This window comes from Dermochelys coriacea, chromosome 1 (assembly GCF_009764565.3).
Source record: "Dermochelys coriacea isolate rDerCor1 chromosome 1, rDerCor1.pri.v4, whole genome shotgun sequence".
Classification (NCBI taxonomy): domain Eukaryota; kingdom Metazoa; phylum Chordata; order Testudines; family Dermochelyidae; genus Dermochelys; species Dermochelys coriacea.
The window spans coordinates 215,499,431-215,520,654 of record NC_050068.2 but is presented as its reverse complement, the minus strand read 5'-3'; the positions used below and the strand labels follow the sequence as shown (position 1 = coordinate 215,520,654).

Sequence of the window (21,224 nt, the reverse complement as noted above, 5' to 3'; positions counted from 1 at the left end):
GAGTCTAAGCTGTTGTGTGGCACAGGCAAAGAACAGGAGGGATTAAGGTGCCACTGCAATTGCAGGGAACGGTTTAGGTTAGAGATGCCCAGATAATACTATCCAGTGATCCATGCCTCATGCTGCAGAAGGTGAAAATCCCCAGATCGCCCTGTCAGTCCGAGCTACGGGGAAATTCCTTCCTGATCCCAAATTTGGCAACTAATATGACTGCAAGCATGTGAGCAAGACAAACCAACCAGGCATCTAAGAAAGAGGATTCTCTGTATGTAGTAGTAGGATTTTATGTTTATTATTCTTTATTCTAAATTATATAAAAATACAATGCAGCATGTACTGGTGTATGATTTGACCATATCCTGCCCGCCACCCTTTCTGAAAACAGAAAGGAATGGCCTAATAGGCCATTGGTACAGATGCATCAGCCAGAATCTGTATCTGTGCTGATTTCAAGGCAGTGACAGACCTTTTAGGGTCACCACTTAGTTGTAGGTTTAAAATAAGTAAAAGCATGCAATGGTTGTTTTTTTTCTTGCATTGCAATTTAATGTTCCTGTTCAAATGTTGTGTAAATAAATTCTGTTGTGTGTGAATGAAGAATGTGTGTGTTAAAAAAAATAAGTGTGAAGGCTATCACCAGACCAGATGTTCTAGGGAGACAGACGCAAGGGTGCCAGGAGGTTGCAACATGTCCCTACTGAAATGTCAGAGGAGGGCAGATAGATGACTCTAAAGATGAAACAGGCACCTATCAATGGGAATAAAACAGCTGTAATCAAAACCAGCATGGGGTAACTCCCTAAAAAACATAATACAAAAACAAAATTAAAATAAATTAGTTAATAAAACAAGCACTCAAACAATTACAGCATAATGGTGTAAATTCATTGGTCCCAATGAAGGAAAATCACTACATAAACAGAGTGCCTTGCCATGATACTTTGGGTTCGTCCTGCCAAGACTTCCCCGGAGCATCGTGTTGCGACTGACAGAACCCGGCTCCTACCTACCCATGATCAACCTAGCTGGCCACTAGATTGATCCAGACTGGTAACTATAACATCAGCTGGTGGGACAGTGTGTATATGTAATTAAATGTATATGCTAATTGTTATATCTTCAATAAAGGTGTCGTATTGCCTTTTCCCCTGAAAAAATCCTGTGTGCTTCTTATAAGCATAACACGTACAACTTTATAGTCCTGGTGCACCCTGTCTAGTGCCTCATCTCCCAGTGTGGCCAAACACTCCCAGAATACAGCTGACCCACTGGAAAATCCTTCCTGACCGCTGCTGGTGACCATCCAAGCCCTGAAGCACGAGATTTGGTGCTGGTTACTGTCTTAATGGAGAACTGCAAGTGTTACGAGCAGGTTGAAGGCAATGCTGGCAATCTTTTTCTCTCAATGGCCTATGAAGGAAAGAGATGAACAGAGTGATTCACAGATTCAAAGTCATAGCTATAGGCTGAAGTAGTAATTAGTGTAGACACCTAGTTAAAGGGAAAAGGTAAGAGTATATGGCATATTTGCTCTTTACACAAAAAAATAATATGAACAAGCAACACAGGCACAGCTGGGTCCTAAATAACTCTTATAAACAAACATGGAAGGCTGAGCCACATACCTGCTGCTGCTATGGCTGGTGTCTGGCAACTTCTAAATCACAGAACACAATGAGCATCTCAGGAGGGCTCACAAACTATGGAAAGAGATACTATCCTAATGCCATATAATACGAAAAACAAAGTAATTGCCAGCCAAGGAGAGGAAACAATACTAAACACATGTAACAGAAGTGTGTCCAAATGAGCCACACAAAACTGAACAAGAGACTTAAAGAAAGTCTGTGTTTGCCTCTGAACTATGTGGTTTGAGCTCCAGTCTAGCTATAACTGAAACATCCAAGATTTTTGGCAAAAGAAAATGGCTAACTAGTGAAGAAACTTATGAGTCAATGAAACCTACAAGAAACAACAATGAATTGAACAAGGGCAAAGTTTGTACAAGTTTGCAAACCTGAAAACAGATAACTTTTTGCAACAGCTATTTTGCTTAGCTGTAGTTTCTGACATTTCACAAGAGGGTGAGGTCTCAAATGATGGATGGCCTCATTTTGACAGTGCTTGTTAGAGAGAAAACCCTTTGAGGGTTTTGTCATTTCCTTTGTGGCATGGGAACGGTACAGATCACAGCAAACTCAAGTGAGTTAGTTTTGGTAAAATGGCACAAGTGGAGAGACTAAATCAATGTCTTAAATATATGTTACAAATCATAAGGCTCTTTGTTGCGACATTTCCAAATGAAGCTTGAAGGGATTGGCAGAGCACTGTGGGGAGCCCAGGACTGGAATAACAGGTAGAGGAGTGGTGGGTATAGGACACTGGCAGAGTTGTCTGAATTTTGTGAAGTGTCATCTGCTTACACTGGTTATAATTGATGCCTTGATCACTCTTGTGGATTGGAAGGAGCTTGTTAAAGGAGTTAACAAAGGTTGAAGTTTATAAACTTCACCAAGAGATCTTCTAGTGGATCAGATGGCTTACTCAAGTTCAGGTAAACCAGAGCTGCTGGCTATAATTTTAGTCCAAGCTGTCCTACCACCCAGGAGAAACTCCTTTAACCTACCAACCCTTAGGAATTGTTCCTAACTCCAGAAAAGCCCTTGGTGTACAAGTTGCACCACTTGCCAATTTGATTTGTGTTGCAGTTGATATTCCCTGCAGCGTTCATTCCAGCACTGCTCTTGTCACACAGGGGATGTCAGCTCTCTATGGCTTTGCTCAACAATTTCTCACTGGCTTCAAGAAAAGGAGTACTTGTGGCACCTTAGAAACTAAAATTTATTTGAGCATGAAAGCTTATGCTCAAATAAATTTGTTAATCTCTAAGGTGCCACAAGTACTCCTTTTCTTTTTGTGGATACAGACCAACATGGCTGCTACTCTCAAACCTGTCATTGGCTTCAGTATTTGCTATATCCAGTTTCTCGCCAGGGATCTGAACCAACTTGCATTGACTTTCATTCTTTGCATTTAACTGAAGTCAACGCAAGTCTTTCCAGTGACTTCACTGGGAGTTGGATAAGGCTCTAGAAGTGGTGAGCTGCTAAAGCTAGACAGCAATTAGCCATCTGCTTCCAGTTCACATAAAGGATCTATATGTTGCATTCCATATGTACAATAAGAGGTGAGCTTAGAGCCTTTGTCGAGACATTTCCGCACCACTGGTCTCTAAATTGCCTTTATTGCAAGTGGTAAAGTCACAGAACATAAGCTAGAAGGGATCACCATCTAGTCAGACCTCCTGTCTACCACTGGCCACCAACACCAACCAGCACCCACACACTAAACCCCCAACCCAAAGTTAGATCATAATATTACAGCCCTCAGCAGACTAGACTATTATGTGCCACAGGCAGAGAATAGAAGTGACCAAGGTGAACCAATATCTGAGACCCTTGCCATGGCAGGGAAATTACTAAGTGAGATATACCCAGATAATCCTGGCATGCGATCCACACACAGAGGCTGCAGAGGAAGGCAAAAAAACTCCCAAGGTCACTGCCAATCTGACCTGAGGAAAAATTCTTTCCTGCCCCCACATATGGTGATCAGTTAGACCATTGGTTCTCAACCCGCAGCCCACGGGCCACTTGCAGCCCAATCAGCTCACAGTTGCAGTGCATGTGACATCCTCAGGGCCATACAAGTAGTATATATATTGTGTGCATGTAGCCCATATAGCACGTAGAGAGCTGCATATGCAGCCCACAATGGTAAATAGGTTGAGAACCACTGAGGTAGACACTGAGAATATGAGCAAGAACCAGTCAGCCAAGCACCTGACAGAGAAAATGCTCAGTGCCACCTCAGAACCCTGGCCCTCTCCACCCAGTGTTCCACTGCCATTTGTGGCCATCTTGGTATCTCAGAGGAAGGATACCAGCATCAGGGAATTCCCAACTGGGGGTAGGGGGGAATCCCTTCCTAACCCCTGCAGATGGCTAGCTGAAGCCACGAAGCATGAGGTTTTAAGAACATAAGCCATAAACCAGACGTGAACCCCAGGGCTGCCGAGTTTTTCTTCTACTCGGACGTGGTATTTTCCATTTTTAGATACTAATTTCCATCAGATGTCCTGCCTTCACACCCATGTTCCATATTATCATCCTCATTGAAAACCGAGGCAAAGTATTAATTTAGTCTTTGGGCCACACCTAATTATCTTTAATCTCCTTCCTAGCCACATTGCATAGCACCCCTGCCTCATCCTTCCTTATTCTCTTCTTATTTATGTAACTAAAAACCCTCTTATTGTTTATTTTAATTTCATTGGCAAGAGTTAATTCATCTGTATTTTTAGCAATTGTCACTTTATTCCTACATTTTCTAACCTTCGAGAGGTAGTTTTCTTTGATGATCAACAGCTTTTTCCATTCCCTAGAGGCTCTCTGTTTATTTCTAAAAACCTTTTTGAGGTGGTTATTCATCCAGCTGGGCCTGGAGCTTTTCCCTACATGTTTTTTACCCTTGCTTGGGATGCAAATATCAGACAGTTTCTGCATAATTGATATGAAGAAATTCCAAGCTTCCTTCTCATTTAAGTCCTTGAGCTCTTCAGTCTGTCTTTTTTTAATTAATTCCCTTAATTTCCCAAAGTCTGCTTCCCTTTGAAATAAATAAACACAGCTGATGACCTAGTTTTAATTTAATTTAAATTGAGTCAGTTCATGATCACTCAAATCCAATATTATTTCCCTCAACCAACTCTTCTATGATGTCCTCACTGCTTTTCAAAAACATGTCCAAAATTGCATCACCTCTTCTTGGTTCAATGACAATTTGATGAAGAAAACTGACATCTATATCATCCAGAAATCATTGGGTCCTACCAGTATTAGTAGCACTTATTTGCCAATCTATATCAGGGAAGTTAAAGTCACCCATTCTGATCAATTCCCAATAATCTCTCTCTCCCTCTCTCTAATAATATTAAGGATATTTCTATCCATATCTGAATCTGACCCTGGGGATCTATAGCAGGCCACTAGCCCTCTCCTAGTAGAAACTCTTTTACAATTCGCAAAAAAGAAAAAGGAGTACTTGTGGCACCTTAGAGACTAACAAATTTATTTGAGCATAAGCTTTCATGAACTACAGCTCACTTCGTCAGATGCATCCGATGAAGTGAGCTGTAGCTCACGAAAGCTTATGCTCAAATAAATTTGTTAGTCTCTAAGGTGCCACAAGTACTCCTTTTCTTTTTTGCAAATACAGACTAACACGGCTGCTACTCTAACACCTCTTTTACAGTTCTTCCCCAAAATTATTTTGACCCAGAGTTTTCCCGTAGTTGATAGCAGTAGCAAATCCCTTGTTCCATCTGCAAGCTAGGAACTAGAAGGTGACATTACACATAGACTAGGGTGATCAGATGTTCCGATTTTATAGAGACAGTCCTAATTTTGGGGTCTTTTTCTTATATAGGCTCCTATTACCTCCCACCCCCATCCCAATTTTTCCACACTTGCTGTCTGGTCACCCTACCATAGGCAGACACAAACCACCCCTTACACTCTGCCAATCTCTTCTCCTTTCAGGGTGGGGTCTCTCCAGGCACAAGCTGTTTAAGATACAGTGAGGCACTGTGGTATAGCCTTAAAGACCTCTGTTGGGGGGGGGGGGGGAAATCAGAGGTTCCCCTGAGTCCCCATTAGACTCTGCTTCAAAAATGTGTATAATGTCCTTCCCCACAGCATAGCATATGTGGGGTTCTCTAAGCAAAACAAACAAACAAAAGAAAGGTCTTTTTCTCTCTCTTTCCCTTATGCGGGAGGAAAACCTGAATGAAAGCAAAGGTGGCCTGTAACTTAGGCAGTCTTTTGGAATTCAGCCCTTTGGGCTTGTCTTATGAGAGGATCTATTGTTTTTGATTAAGGCTTACCTCTAACCCCACCTTTTGGCCTGTGGCTTTACAGCTGATCTATGTAATTTCAGAGATGGTGAGGCCTCCAACTGTCTCCTTCTGATCTCTGTCTGTGGTCAGCAATCTCTAAGGTGTGGCAATCCTCTTTCTGTTCACCACACCTTCCTATGGCAGGTGTTCCCTTTTTAAACTCTCCCTGCCTCCAGGCATGGCAAGCCTTATGGGTGTGCCTCATTAGTCTGGAATGATCCCAGACAAGCTCATTAGTCTCCTCTACATCAGAGTGAGGGCATGCCCCTTCAAATCCTACCTCTCAAATTGTAAAGGCTGTTCTGGAGTTGTTTGTCTCCATCCCCATTTCTCACAGAAAGAAATGGGTGTTATCATGGTCTTTTCCCACCCAGTGTTGTACTCTGAAACTATAGGGTTGTAACACAAGGTACCATTGCATTATAAGAGGGTTTGTGTCTTTTTTGTCTGGATCCACTTTAGTGGAGTGTGATCCGTGATCAGGGAGAAGGGGCTACTCAAAAGGTAATACTGGAGGGAATCCACAGCTCACTGGAACGCTAGGCCTCCTTTTCAATAATTGAACAGGCCTTTTCTTTAGGGAATAGTTCCTACTCAGGTATAGGACTGTGTGTTCTTCTTTTCCAAAGTCTTGTGAGAGTATGGCGTTGAGTCCAACGTTTGAGGCGTCTGTGTGCAGTATGAATTTACTGGGAAAATTGGGGCTGTGGAGCATGAGCGCCCAGCATAATCATGCTTTCAGTTCACTAAAAGCTTCCTTGCATTTCTCATCCCACTGGATCTTTTAGGGAGTTGTTTCCTTTATGAGGTCCTTAAGGGGGGCCACAAATGAACTGAAAGTGGGGATAAACCTCCAGTAATATCCTGCCAGGCTGAGAAAATGCCTCACTTGCCTCTTTCTTTGGATTATTAGTCATGCTGGTAGGGCCTATACCTTGTCAGCCGCTGATTTCACAATACGGCTGCCTACATAGAACCTAAGATAGGTTACCTCACCCATGGCTAATCTACATTTTGCAGGGTTGGTCATTAGTCCTTCATCCTAGAGGGCTTTTAACACTTTCTTTAATTGCTACAGGTAGTCTTCCAAGGTAGGACTATAAATGGTCATGTTGTCTAGGCTGTGGCGTATTGAAGGTGCGGGCTGAGGATCCTATTCATAAGCCATTGGACAGTTGCAGTAGCTCCGTGGAGGCCAAAAGGCATAATTTTGAATTGGAAGTGCCTGAAAGGGGTGTAGAAAAGTGTTTTCTCATGTGAGGAGGGGGATAAAGGGATCTGCCAATAATCTTTTGTTAGGTCTGTAGTGCACAGCTGCTTTGTTGGTCCCAGCCACTCCAGTAACTTGTTCATCCTTGGTATTGGATAGGCATCAAATGTTGAGATTGAATTAAACTTCCTGAAGTTGATAAAAACCCAGCCAAACAGTGCAGTTTGGGAACAAGCACTATGGAATGCTCCACTCAGTTTGGGGCTCAACAATTACCCCCATCTCCAGCACTGCTCGTACTTCTTCTCGGACAGTCCTACATCCTCCTAGGCAATGGTCTAGGGTTCTCCCAGACTAGCTGGCCCGGGATAATCGCTAGGTAATGTTGAACTAACTGCATTCTCCCTGGGTGGAGGGAGAATACAGTCGTAAAGTCCTTGATCAATTGGAGGAGGTGCTTCTTTTGTACAGGGGAAACCCCTCACCCCACAGTAATGCCAGTAATGTTGTTGGGTTTTGGCCAAGGGATACCTGGGGCCCTAATTCAGATTCCACAGAAGAGGGAGTTATCAGCAGGGCTTCTTGCATCCTTGAGACAGAATACACCCTTGTATTCACACGCTACACATTATTGTAATAATCATTGTACAAAGTATGTCTTGTAAGGTATCATTTGAAAACTCATAATTTGCTGGTCACTATAGTCCTGGTAAAATATGTGTGACAACATTGTATGCAAAGTTATAAGATTCCCCTGTCTGGTGTTATTAACACATGTTCCAAACCTCACAGTTATGTCCAAACGGAAGTTGTCCTAAACACAGGAATGTGTGCTGTCCTTAATTTGCATTTAAGCAGTAAACAGAGAGTCATCAAGCAGGAAGGAAAGACAAAGAAAGTTCAAACAAATGAAAAAAAAAACAGCAGGGAATATCCTTCCACATACACTCTTTTGCTCCTGGTTCTCAGCTGGAAATGTTTTTCAAGAAGGGGGACAAACTATAAAAAGACAGAATAAAAACCTCAAGAAACCCTCCCCCTGCCCATCATATTCACTGCACCTGAAGAAACAAAGGAAGCAGTACACTCTGGTGGAGGGGGCCTTGGGTCCTTTGGTCAGTAAGATTGCTGAAAGCATGTGGCGAGAAACTTTGCTTGAATTTGATATAGTTTGTTAAGTTAGGCACTAGTAAGTGTTTTATCATTGTTTTTCACGTAACCATTTCTGACTTTGATGCCTCATTATTTGTATACTCACTTAAAATCTAACTCTTTGTAAGTTAATAAATGTGTTTAATTATTTTCCCTAATGTAATGTGTCCAAGCTGAAGTGTCTGGGTAACCCCATTTGGGACAACAAGTTGTGTGCATATTATTCCCTTAAAGGAATAACGGACTCAATATATGTGCACTATCCAGGAGAGGGCTGAGCAGTACAGGACATACATCTATGGGGGAAAATCCAGGACTGGTAGTGTGTTGTGGTCACCCTATGGTAATTTTTAAGGCTAGTGAGAGCCAAGGTGTGGCTAGCTGGCTGACTCCAGCACACACAGAGAGACATACCTGGGGTGACTTACATGATGGAGGCTGTTTGTGAGCAGCAAGGCATTGTAAAGGGCAACCTAGATTACAAGGAAGGGGTGACACAGCTACTCATTATTCTGGATTGTATTGGCATGTCAGAGTCAAGACATTTGAGAAGATTTGAGAAGATTCACATGATAGATCTTAGTTTCTTTCCTTCTATTGGGTAGTCTTATCTCAAAGACCACTGCTCCTATCTGCTTGACCACTTCCATTGGGCCATTAATTTACACTCAGCTGTGGGCAGTAGCAAAAGAACACAGTCAGCCACAAAGAAAGTCAATAGTCATGCCCCTCTATTATAATTTTGCTCCTGGGCCTGTTGGGCCTTTCTCAAATTCTCCCTGGTAAACACTCCTATGTTTTGGAGCCATTCCCTGAATTGTAATCTGTATTGGGTTGTGCTTAAGTAAATATCTTGTTACTCCCAACCTTCACGTAGCAAGTCCAAGATTCCCCTGGTTAGTGACCACAAAGCAACTCAAATGGAGAAAACCCCACAGAGGCTTGCGGGACCTCCCTTATGGCAAACAGAAGAAGTGGGAGTAGCTGGTCCCTGTGTTTGGGGTTATCACTAACATAGCATCTTAACGTTCCCTTCAGAGTCTTATTAAGCCGCTCTACTAGGCTGTCAGTCTGTGGGTTGTACAACAAGGTTTTCATAGGGAATTGACTTTCGGAAGGGAGCACAATTCATGCATCAGCTGGAAGGTGAAGTTAGTCACTTGATCCATCAGTATTTCACAAGGAAATCCCGCACGTGAGAATAGTTTGTGGAGCAAAGAAGAATGGTCTCCGGATACCTGGTTGTGTAGTCGGTGATCACTAATATGTATTGATAACCTAATGTAGTTTTTTTAGGGGCCCGATCATGTCTATCCCAGTTCTCTTGAAGAGTGTCTCAATCAAGGGCAGAGGGACTAAGGGCACCTAAGAATCCCTGTGCTGCTGGCCAGTTGATACTCTGGGCAGGATGAACAATTTTCCCTCACCACCTGATGGATCCCTGGCCAATAGAATTGGGCTAGTACCCAAGACAATGTCTTCTCTCTCTGAAGGGTTCCAGATCATGGGTTGTTGTGCACAAGCTGCAACACAGTTCAGCAGTACCTGCAGGGCACCAGCAGCTGGGCCCTCACCATCTATGTTGATCCATTTCAATTCAATAGATGGATTTCAATTCAATAGACACATTCTTTCTTAATTGCAAAATGCGGATACTGCTCACCCTGCTGAGGCTCAGTTACCTCCTCATTTACAGAGGCCAGTTGTTCATATGCGTGGCTCAAAATGGGGTGGATTCTCTGTTCTTGTATGAAATTCCTTCCCGTAGGAGGGCTACCAGGTCCTGACTGCTTATCTTTTCTTCTCCTGTGGAGGTTGACAGCCATGTTGCTTGGGATGTTCCCTCCTCAGAGTCTTCAGCTTTCCCAAGGCTTACAAAGTTCTGGGGAACTGGCTGTAATGATTGGCCTGGAGTCTCATTTGTTATGCAGGGTCATTTGTTAATGACTGGTGGGGAAGGAGGGATGGGGGAAATGGCCAGTCTCAACCTATGGTTATGGGATAGGCCAATTTTTTTACTAGGATTGCAGTTATCACTGTGGTATGTCCTCCCACTGTCAGTTGTAAACACAGTTGGGGTATGTTTTGACATCACCATGTATACACTACAGTAGATTGTATTTTTAGAAGTGGTGTTACCTCTCCCTATGGAGGCCTGAACAGCCATCTGGCTGCAGCTGGAGTCCAAGTGTCCTTGAATCCTCTTCCTGTGGACCACCACCTGTACTATCAACTTACAGGGAGTCTTTTTCTGTGCCCAGGTCTCTGCCATTCATCCCTGGGCATATTCACATTCCATAAGAGGGCACTCCCACTTTATGTGTACTGTCAAACCATACGAGTAGCACATTATAAGGCTGGTAGCACTGGCACCTTTTCTAGGTGGGGGTGAGTCCAGTTGTGGAGTAGTGACTGGATCCTGGTCCATGAGTCCTGTTCTATTGTTTGAGGTACCTGGTGGTCCCACTATGATGATGTATCTGTGCCTGGCCTTCTAACTCCCTTGGACCATCCCTGGTTCAAGGAGCGGTCTGACCAACTGGGAGAACCACTTCGAGGCTGATTGTCACTGATTCTGTCTCACCCTCCTGGGTCTCTTTCCATTCCATCCTCTGCCCCAGTAAGGTCTTCGGGGTTTCTGCCTCTAGTGAACCTTTGACTTCTACAAAGACCTCCATTAGCCTTACAGCATCCAAGAATGTTCCGAGGTGTTGCTGTAACATCCATTCCCTGTGTTTCACAGGTAATATATTTATAAATTGTTTTGTCACAATGGCTTCGGCCAATTGGGCCCCGATCGTTCTTCCAGGTGGAGCCTGGGTAGCTCTTGGTTCTAAACCACTAATGCTGGGTCTCTTTGGAAATATCCAAATAGTCCAAAATGGTGGATTTTACTTGTTTGTAGTCTTTTGCCTGTTCCAAGTCTAACAGGGCCCACCAAGTATGGGACCAAAATCAAAGCCCAGTGTTCTGTGGAACACTGGGCTGCTACTGTCACCCTCTCATATGTAACTAACAAGGGTCTGGGGTCATTGTCAGGCCCTATTTTGGTTAGCTTCATAGGTAGGGGAACCCCCTTTGAGGAAGCGTGACCTTATCTGCTGCATCATTTCTTTTTGAAACTCCTGCTGCTGGGCCATCAGCTGCTGTTGTTGGGTGGCCTGGACCTGCTGCAGGGTGGTCCACTGCTGCAGCAATTGCTGTTGGAACTGCTGTTGCTGGGCAGTTTGCTGCCACTGCTGCAACTCTGCTAACCACTTATACCTCCGCTCTGGGTCTATCTTGCACAGAGCAGCTGAGCTCTATCTCCTCTAGGGCTTTTTTTTATTATTATTAATTTCTTTATCAGATGTAGTTATGCCTTCATTCTTCAGCACTTGTAGGGGATTATGGGTTCCCCTCACTCCCCACCAGACTCAGCTTCATGCTGTTTATAATGTCCTCCCCCACAGCATAGCACGTGTGGGGTTCGCTAAACCAAACAAGCAAGCAAAGAAAAGAAAGGTCTTTTTCTCACTCTTTCACTTATGAGAGAGGGGAACCCGACTGAAAGAAAAAAAAAAAAGGCAAAAGTGGCCTATCACTTAGGCAGTCTTTCAGGAGTCAGCCCTTTGGGCTTGGTTTATCGATGAGTCTATTGTCTTTGATTAAGGTCTACCTCCAGTCCCCTGCCTCCCAGGGGAATTCTGCTTTTCAGCTAGTCTGTGTATTTTCAGGAACAGTGAAGCCTGCAACTATCTCCCTGTTGGCTGGTCTCTTTCTGTGTCCAGCAGTCTCTAAGGTGTGGTAGTTCTCTTCCTACTCACCACACCTTCCTTTGGCAGGTTTTCCCTTTTTAAACTCCCCCCTCCAAGCAGAGCAAGCCTTACAGGTGTGCCTTGTTAGTGCTGAATGAGCCCAGAAGAGCTGCTAAGTCTCTTTTCTGCCAGACTGAGGACATGCCCCTTCACAGCCTTCTGGCTCTTTTAGATGGTAAGATCTCTGTGGCAGGGACTGTGTTTGTACAAAAGCAACCAAAATGGGGCCTGACTGAGGTCTCTGGGCACTACTGTAATATCAAAGATAAACAATAGATCATCAAGGTGGTGTGCTTGGGTTTATTGTGCACAGTGCTTAATACAGCTGAGTAAGCAGCTGCAGAACTTAGTACTGGGATGCAAACAGTCACATCCTTTATATTTGGTGGATGAGCCCAGAGAGATTGTTACACATAATTGCATGGTAGGAACAAGCCCAAGGCACACCGGCAAGCACCTAATAAATGCAATAAAGCACATAATGTGCCAGGCGAGTTATGAAGTGCCAGGGGGGCACAGAACCAGTAGAATCCAAACACCTAAGGTAACAGTTACATACAGCTTCCCCCAGAACTAATATAAAATGACCATCACAGTCTCTACTTTCAGATTTAAAAGCAAAGTCCTTTCCTAAGAGCACAGTGATTTCAGGGGCTTAAAGTGGGCTCTCAGCCCATGCCAAACTCCCATGCTGGAGAGCTCTATGGTAGATCTTTTGAGTTAGTCACTGGAAAAGGCGGGTGGGGCAGGATGACATAGCTGTATTTGAAATGGCACTTTTCAACTGGCAAATGGAGAACAGCAATCGATGCTTTTCATTACCCTGGGAGATTTTTCCATATGTTTCCTGCTCTTTTGATCATGAGCACTGGTGATATCATGTACATGTCGAGGATGGGACACTATGCACTAGAAGTGGCTGGATGTGCAATTAGAGTTAGAAATATCTCTCATGGTTTGAATATATCATCTGATTTTTTTGACCTCTGGATTTGGAAATGCCATCACTTAGCAGACAGGAAGTGGCCACACTAGGATCCCTACTATGGGTAGAACTGGGAGTTTTCTGATGAACCGTGTATGTGTGTGTGTGCGCGCGCGCGCACGCGCGCTGAAAAATGCCAATATATGTCAAAAACTAAACTATTCATGAAACAGGGTTGGTTTCAGCAAATCTCCTGACTCAAAAAATTACTGGAAAAAAGTTTCAAAATTGTCAAAATAACCCATTATGACATTTTTTGGGAGGGGGGGAGAGGGTTGAGGCAAAATGACTTTTTATTTTGTACTTTTAGTAAGCTTTGACTAAAAAAAGTTAAGGAAAAAAAAGAGGTCAAAAGCAAAACAAAATCTTTGAACTGATCCAAACCAAAGTTTCTCGGGGTTGGGGGGATTGATTTGTGAAAAATTTTGACTTTGTGTTCTGAGTTGAGACAGGAAATATTTTTTTGATATCTCAAAATTTTTGCAGGATGGAAAAGCTGTTTTCTGCCCAGCTTTAGCTGTGGGTCCATCCCCAGCTGTCCTGTAAGCAGCTGATGTAATCATGCAACACTTCCCGATTGAAAAATTGAAAACATTTTACCCTGGTATTCACTCTGCTTTGGTTCTCTATTATTACACATAGGCCATATCTACACTAGGAAGCATTCTGGCAGTAGGTATATGTGATGTTCCACTGGTGTTATCTGGACCGGTGATCTGCTAGGTCACTCCAATCCTTGACTCTGGGACCCAGCCTTACCCTACTCTACTGTGAGAACCCCCACTCTGAGGCTGTTCATACACAGCCTCTGGCATGTAAGCTGCTCCTTTGGATTTTGCAGCTGAATGACACTAGCCAATATCTCCAGTCCCAGATACAACCCTAGGAATCTCCGTCTTGCAGTGTCCCGCCTATGCCCGCTGGACACTGCAAGCTTATATGAGTTCGTCATTTTAACAAAGTAATTGATATGTACCAGGCTTGTTCTCCCAAGGGGAGTCTCTGCTACACTTCAAACCAAGTGCACTGCTTCAGGTAGAATAAACAAAGAGATTTATTAACTATAAAGATAGATTTTAAGTGATATTAAGTGATAGGCAAAAAGTCAGAGTTAGTTACCAAAATAAAAGAAAATATAAGCATGCAATCTAAACTCTCAACCCTATTAGACTGGGCAGCAACTAGATTAAGCAGTTTTTCTCACCCCACTGGATATTGCAGTCCTTAATATACAGGTTTGTTCCTTAAACCTGGGCCTATCGCTTGTGTTGGAGTCTTGTCTTCTTCTCAGTGTCTTAGTTGCTTGCAGCGAAGGTGGGGGCAGGAGAAGGACACAACACTCTGTTTTATACTCTCAGTCCATGTGCTAGGGGAGCACAAGTCCAGGCATGTCAGGTGGCGGGGGGCATTGCTGAGTCTCTCCAACAAGGTTGAGCAATTCCCCTGGTGTGGCCTCATGCAGGTGAGTCATCACATTGTAGCTCCCTTGCTGGACAATGGCTGTTGAACGGTTTGGTTATTTTCCTTGCTGTTGCCTCTGGAGCTAATATCTTGCTGATTCCCCAGCATGTTTTAGAGACCACCATACAACACAATTCTCATAACTTCATATGTATTAATGATATACATATATGGATAGAGAAATTGCTTTCAGCAGATCATAACCTTTCCCCGATACCTTACAAGGCATGCTTTATATGTAAAATCACAATTATATAAAAATCAGGAATATGGGGGTTACAGTACACTGCCCTAAGGTATAGAATGTCACAGTATACCAGTAGACTAAACCTAAAAGCACTTTCTAATGTGGACACATCTTATACTAGCAAAGCTTCACTTTTACTGGTATATCTGACTCCACATACCCCCTCCCCCATGCAAAACAATCTCCATCAGTAAGAGTGCAGTTTCGTTGGTATAATTACATTTACACTAAGGATTTCTGCTGGTACAACGATCACACCACTTTACACTCCTGATCAACACAGTTACGCTGGCAGAAGTCTGTAGTATAAACATAGCCTTAATAACTTAGGCCCAGATTTTTAAAGATGTTTAGTACTGCCCACCTCACTGTTGTAATGCTTAACTGATTTAGCAGCCCAAATCTGATTTTCAAAAGGGATTTAGGCCCTTACGAGTGTAAATCCAATTAACTGTTGATGCAATTTAGGCTCCTAATGGCCTAAATCCCTTTTGAAAATGAGATTTAGATCCCTAAATCAGTTTGGCATTGCAACGCTGAGCCCAGAACCTACCCATGCCCAGCAGCCGCTGTGAGGATTAGTGATAAATTAGCACTAGCTGGAACATACTTTAGTTCTAGTTTCCTGGGGTAAACCACTATCTACAGCTGCTTCTCTGAGAGTGAGTCTTTGGTATTTTTCCATCCAGTGACAGTCTACTCTGTCACATTTTCTCCCCCATCTCCTTTAGGGTTAGTCTTTGGGTAAGCCAAGATAAGTAGTCTGCCAGTAAATGTCTACACCTGGTTTATTTTGAATGGTACCACCTTGCTTTGCTGGAATTATGGTTCTTTGTACTCTACAGTCATGTAGACTTTTACAGTCATTTTCTAGGACAAAGGGTCTTCAGTCCAGATAGTTCTTAAGGCTCTTCACTTCCCTTTTTATGGCCAGAAAATTGTTTTCTACAGAAGCATATTTAGTCACTCATAGAAATAGCTTCCTGTTTTGATTTTTCAGTTTGACATTTCCTTTAGTTGTATTTAAAAAACCAATCAGAAATTTAAAAATACTGCTCAAAATCAAAGTGAAAATTTCACTTGACCCAACATTTATTAATAGTATTATCATCATCATCATCATGAGGGGGAATTGCCAGTGAACCATTACTCAGCCAGATCTATTTTAAAAGCTGCATGCTACTGTGTGTCTTGTGACAAAGGAGCTTTCCACTCCCTCACAGTGGTTTGCCTTTCTCCTCCTGAACCTGTTGGCCATAGAGAAGTTCAAATGTTGAAAAGCCTGTTGCTGCCTGAGGCACTCCCTGAAGGCAAATAACGGCAATTGTAGCCTATTGTCCCATTCTGTCCTCTGCTGTTAACAAAATTCATATAGAAAACAATTATGTATCTGAGGATGGTACAGGATGTTTTTTATATTTTTCATACCTAGTTCCTGATATAACTGTTTCATGACCTTAGATATTAAATTTGTCCCCTGGTTAGTTATGATCTCCTTTGGCAGTCCAAACCGAAAAAAAAATAACTGGACCAAAGTTACAAGCTGATGGCTCTTTATGCCTCTCAGGGGAAATGTTTCTGGATATTGAGTATATAGTCACTCAATTCCATGCTGAATTCCTTTGCTCCAAAAGACCTACTATGTTCATGGCTATTTGAGAGAAAGATAGGTCTATTTTTCATGGTGAAATATGGGGTGTCTGATCACTTTTCCTTTAGGGAACTACTTTTTGGCACTCAGGGAAGTCTCTGATGTAGTCACATAACTGTTGATACATGTCAGGCCAGTAAAACCTTCTGGGTAGTCTATTAATAGAATAATAGAAGTGAAGGGCTGGAAGGGACCTTAGTAGGTCATCTAATTCAGTCCCATGCACTTAAGGCAAGACTAAGTAATAACTAGACCATTCCTGACAGGTGTTTGTCTCACCTGTTCTTAAAAACCTCCAATGACAGATTCCACTATCTCCCTAGGAAATTTCTTCCAGTGCTTAATTACTCTTACTGTTAGGAAGCTTTTCCTAACATCTAACCTAAATCTCCCTTGTTGTGATTTAAACCCATCATGTCTTGTCCTGTCCTGAGTCGATAGGGAGAACAATTTGTCACCCTCTTCTTCATGACAACCTTTTATGTACTTGAAGACTGCTATCACATCCTCCCTCAATCTTCTCAAGACAAAACAAAGCCCTTTTTTTCAGATCTTTCCTCATAAGTCATCCAAGACCTTAAATCATTTTTGTTGCTCTCTGGAGTTTCTCATCTTTCCCAGAGAGTAGTGCCCAGAACTGGACACAATACTCCAGCTGAGGCCTTATCATTGCTGAATAGAGTGGAAGAATTACTTCTTGTGTCTTGCTTACAACACTCCTGCTAATACATCCCACAATGATTGTTTTTTTTGGCAACTCTATTACATTGTAGACTCTTATTTAGTTTGTGATTCACTATGACCCCAAGATCCCTTTCCACAGTACTCCTTACTAAGCAGTCATTTCCCATTTTGTGTTTGGTCAATTGATATTCCTTCCTAAGAAGAGTACTTTGCACCTGTCCTCATTGAAGTTTCTCCTATTTACTTCAGGCCATTTCTCCAGTTTTGTCAAGATCATTTTGAATTCTAATCCTGTCCTCCAAAGTACTTGCATCCCCTCCCAGCCTGGGTACCACCCTCAAACTTTAAAATGTAGTATCTCTCCAAATCATTTATGAAGATATTGAATAGAACTGGACCCAGGACAGATCCCTGCAGGACTCTGCTCAACATGCCCTTCCAGCTTGATTGTGAACCTTTGATAACTACTCTCTGAGTATGCTTTTCCTGGTGAGAGAGAAGGGGAGAGGGAAGAGACAAACTGCTGCAAGGCTAGTGGCAGCAGGGATATAGACTTTTCTAGTGTGAGAGACTACGCTCCTCCCCATAGGGAAGACATGCAAACCCAGTGCCTGTTTAGGGGAAGGACTGACACCCCGGAGCCAGCGACAGAGGATGTGGAAAAAGCTAATGTACTCAATGCTTTTTTTTGCCTCTGTCTTCACGAACAAGGTCAGCTCCCAGACTGCTGCACTGGGCAGCACAATATGGGGAGGAGGTGACCAGCCCTGTGTAGACAAAGAAGTGGTTCAGGACTATTAAGAAAAGTTGGACGAGCACAAATCCATTGGACTGGATGCATTGCATTCAAGTGTGCTAAAAGAGTTGGTGGATGTGATGCAGAGCCATTGGCCATTATCTTTGAAAACTCATTGCGATCGGGGGATGACTGGAAAAAGGCTAATGTAGTGCCCATCTTTAAAAAAGGGAAGAAGGAGGATCAAGGGAACTACAGGCCAGTCAGCCTCACCTCAGTCCCTGGAAAAATCATGGAGCAGTTTCTCAAAGAATCAATTCTGAAGCACTTAGAGGAGAGGGAAGTGATCAGGAACAGTCAGTATGGATTCACTAAGGACAAGTCATGCCTGACTTATCTAATTGCCTTCTATGATGACATAACTGGCTCTGTGGATGAGGGGAAAGCAGTGGACATGTTGTTCCTTGACATTAGCAAAGCTTTTGATACGGTCTCCCACAGTATTCTTGCCAGCAAGTTAAAGAAGTATGGGCTGGATGAATGGACTCTAAGGGAGATAGAAAGCTGGCTAGATCATTGGGCTCAACGGGTAGTGATCAATGGCTCCATGTCTAGTTGGCAGACGGTATCAAGCGGACTACCCCAAGGGTCGTCCTGGGGCTGGTTTTGTTCAATATCTTCATCAATGATCTGGATAATGGAATGGATTGCACGCTCAGCAAGCTTGCAGATGACACTAAACTGGGAGGAGTGGTAGATATGCTGGAGGGTAGGGATAGGATACAGAGGGATCCAGACTAATTAGAGGCTTGGGCCAAAAGATATCTGATGAGGTTCAAGAAGGACAAGTGCAGAATCCTACACTTAGGATGAAAGAATCCTATGCACTACAGGCTGGGGACCAAATGGTTAGGCAACAAATCTGCAGAAAAGGACCTAAGGGTTACAGTGGATGAGAAGCTAGATATGAGTCAACAGTGAGCCCTTGTTGCCAAGAAGGCTAACAGCAATTTGGGATGTATAAGTAGGAGCATTGCCAGCAGATCGAGGGATGTGATTATTCCCCTCTATTTGGCATTGATGAGGCCTCATCTGGAGTACTGTGTTCAGTTTTGGGCCCCACATTACAAGGATGTGGAAAAATTGAAAAGAGTCCAGTGGAGGGTAACAAAAATAATTAGGGGGCTGGAGCACATGATTTATGAGGAGAGGCTGAGGGAACTGGGATTATTTAGTCTGTAGAAGAGAAGAATGAGGGGGATTTGATAGCAACCTTCAACTACCTAAAGGAGGATTCCAAAGAGGATGGAGCTAGGCTGTTCTCAATGGTGGTAGATGATAGAACAAGAAGCAATGGTCTCAAGTTGCAGTGGGGGAGGTTTAAGTTCAATATTAGGAAAATCTTTTTCACTAGGAGGGTGCTGAAGCACTGGAATGGGTTACCTAGGGAGGTGGTGGAATCTCCTTCCCTGGAGGTTTTTAAGGTCAGGGTTGACAAAGCGCTGGCTGGGATGATTTAGTGGGTGTTGGTCCTGCTTTGAGCAGGAAGTTGGACTAGATGAGCTCCTGAGGTCTCTTCCAACCCTGATATTCTATTTAGGATTTACCCCAGGCCCTGTCCCTGCCAGAGGAGGGAGCGCTAATCCAGTGAGACAAAAGGGGTGCCTTGCTACACTCCCTTCTCGAAATTCATTGTCTTTATTTTGCTGTTCTCCCTTCTACCATTCCTTAAAATCATGAACTCTACCATTTCCCGATCACTTTCACCCAAGCTGCCTTCCACATTCAAATTCTCAACCAGTTCCTCCCTATTTGTCAAAATCAAATCTAGAGCAGCCTCTCTCCTAGTAGATTTTTCCACCTTCTGAAATAAAAATATTGTCTCCAATATATTCAAGAACTTGTTGGATAATATGTGCCCTGCTATGTTATTTTCCCAACAGATGTCTGAGTAGCTGAAGTCCCCCCATCACCACCAAGTCCTATGCTTTGGATGATTTTGTTAGTTGTTTAAAAAAAGCCTCATCCATCTCTTCTTCGTGGTTAGGTGGTCTGTAGTAGACCCCCTACCATGACATCACCCTTTTTTTTACCCCTTTTTTTTACCTCCTTACCCAGAGGCTTTCAACAAGTCTGTCTCCTATTTCCATCTCAACCTCAGTCCAAGTGTTCTCTGTAATGTATGTCTACACTTCAACTGAGGGTGTAATTCCATTTGAGCAGACATACTAATGCTCGCTGTGATTGAGTTAGCGCACTAAAAATAGCTGCAGCAGCACAAATGGAGGGAGGGGTTAGCCATCAGAGTGCAATCTCATACAAGAGACTAGGCACATACCCAAGTATGGGCCAGCCCTTTCCGCTAGTCATAGCGACATTCTATTTTAGGGGATGAGTGTGGGTATGTCTCATAGAACTGGGAAATTACATTCCCAGCTTGAAGTGTAGATGAACCCATAGTCAAATTAGGCCAGGTCTACACTACAGACTTCTGCTGGCATAGCTCTGTCAGTCAGGGCTGTGAACAGGAGTAATCTGGCCAACAACTCTGCTGGCAAAAGCCCCTAGTGTAGACACAGCTACACAGGCAGAACTAAGCTTTTACCAGTGTAGCTCATTTCACTCAGGGGAAAGAGAATGAGCTATACTGGTAAAAATACAGCTTTACCAGTATAAGCTGCATCCAGACTCGAAGCGCTGTGCTAGTATAGTATATCAGTATTGGCTGTTAATGGATTTTGGATCTTAAGTGCCTAAATCCCATTTGAAAATGATACTTAGGCTCTTAAATCAGTTAGGTGTTGCAATGCTAAGCATCACAGCAATGCCTAAATACCTTTAAAAGTCTGGGCCTAACATCTTTTGGCTAAATGTGATCATGGCTGCATTCCAAGGAGGATTAATACTTCATCATTAGAGATATGGAAATTCATTGGAATGCACTGAAGTGATCAGAAATTTTCACTCCTACTGCTTCCTATAAAACCTTGTTTAGGCAGAAAAGAAAGTGTAACAATTTGTTAAGACAACGGGCAGGTCGAAATGCTTGCTTTGACCCAGGTGTCTGCGGAACAATGCTTAACCTTGGCACTAATATGGAAAGTCCTGTTTGGCTGATAGGGTCTCCAGTTCTTTAATTGACAAGGGTTTTTTAATTGTTCTAAGGCATGCAGGCCCAGACAAAGCTTTCTAGGAGTTCTGTGGGCAAAGAAGATTGTGAACTGATAAAAAAAAATCCTGCTCACTATAATAAGCACAGCCACAACTTAGAGTGGTCTCAAAATAACACGGGGTCTAGTGTTGGTCAGAGATGGAATTTCTTTAGTGCATAATAAAAATTAGGGG

General features: G+C 43.1%; 1 long non-coding RNA gene across 1 annotated transcript; it reads right to left on the bottom strand.

Annotated features, from left to right (window-relative positions):
* Positions 1–523: 523 nt before the first annotated feature.
* LOC119846206 lies at positions 524–6,068 on the bottom strand. The gene is made up of 2 exons (XR_005289800.2): positions 5,945–6,068; positions 524–1,410 (listed from the first exon to the last, which is right to left on the bottom strand). It is a non-coding gene; the product is annotated as an uncharacterized LOC119846206 (long non-coding RNA).
* Between the last annotated feature and the right edge of the window lie 15,156 nt (positions 6,069–21,224).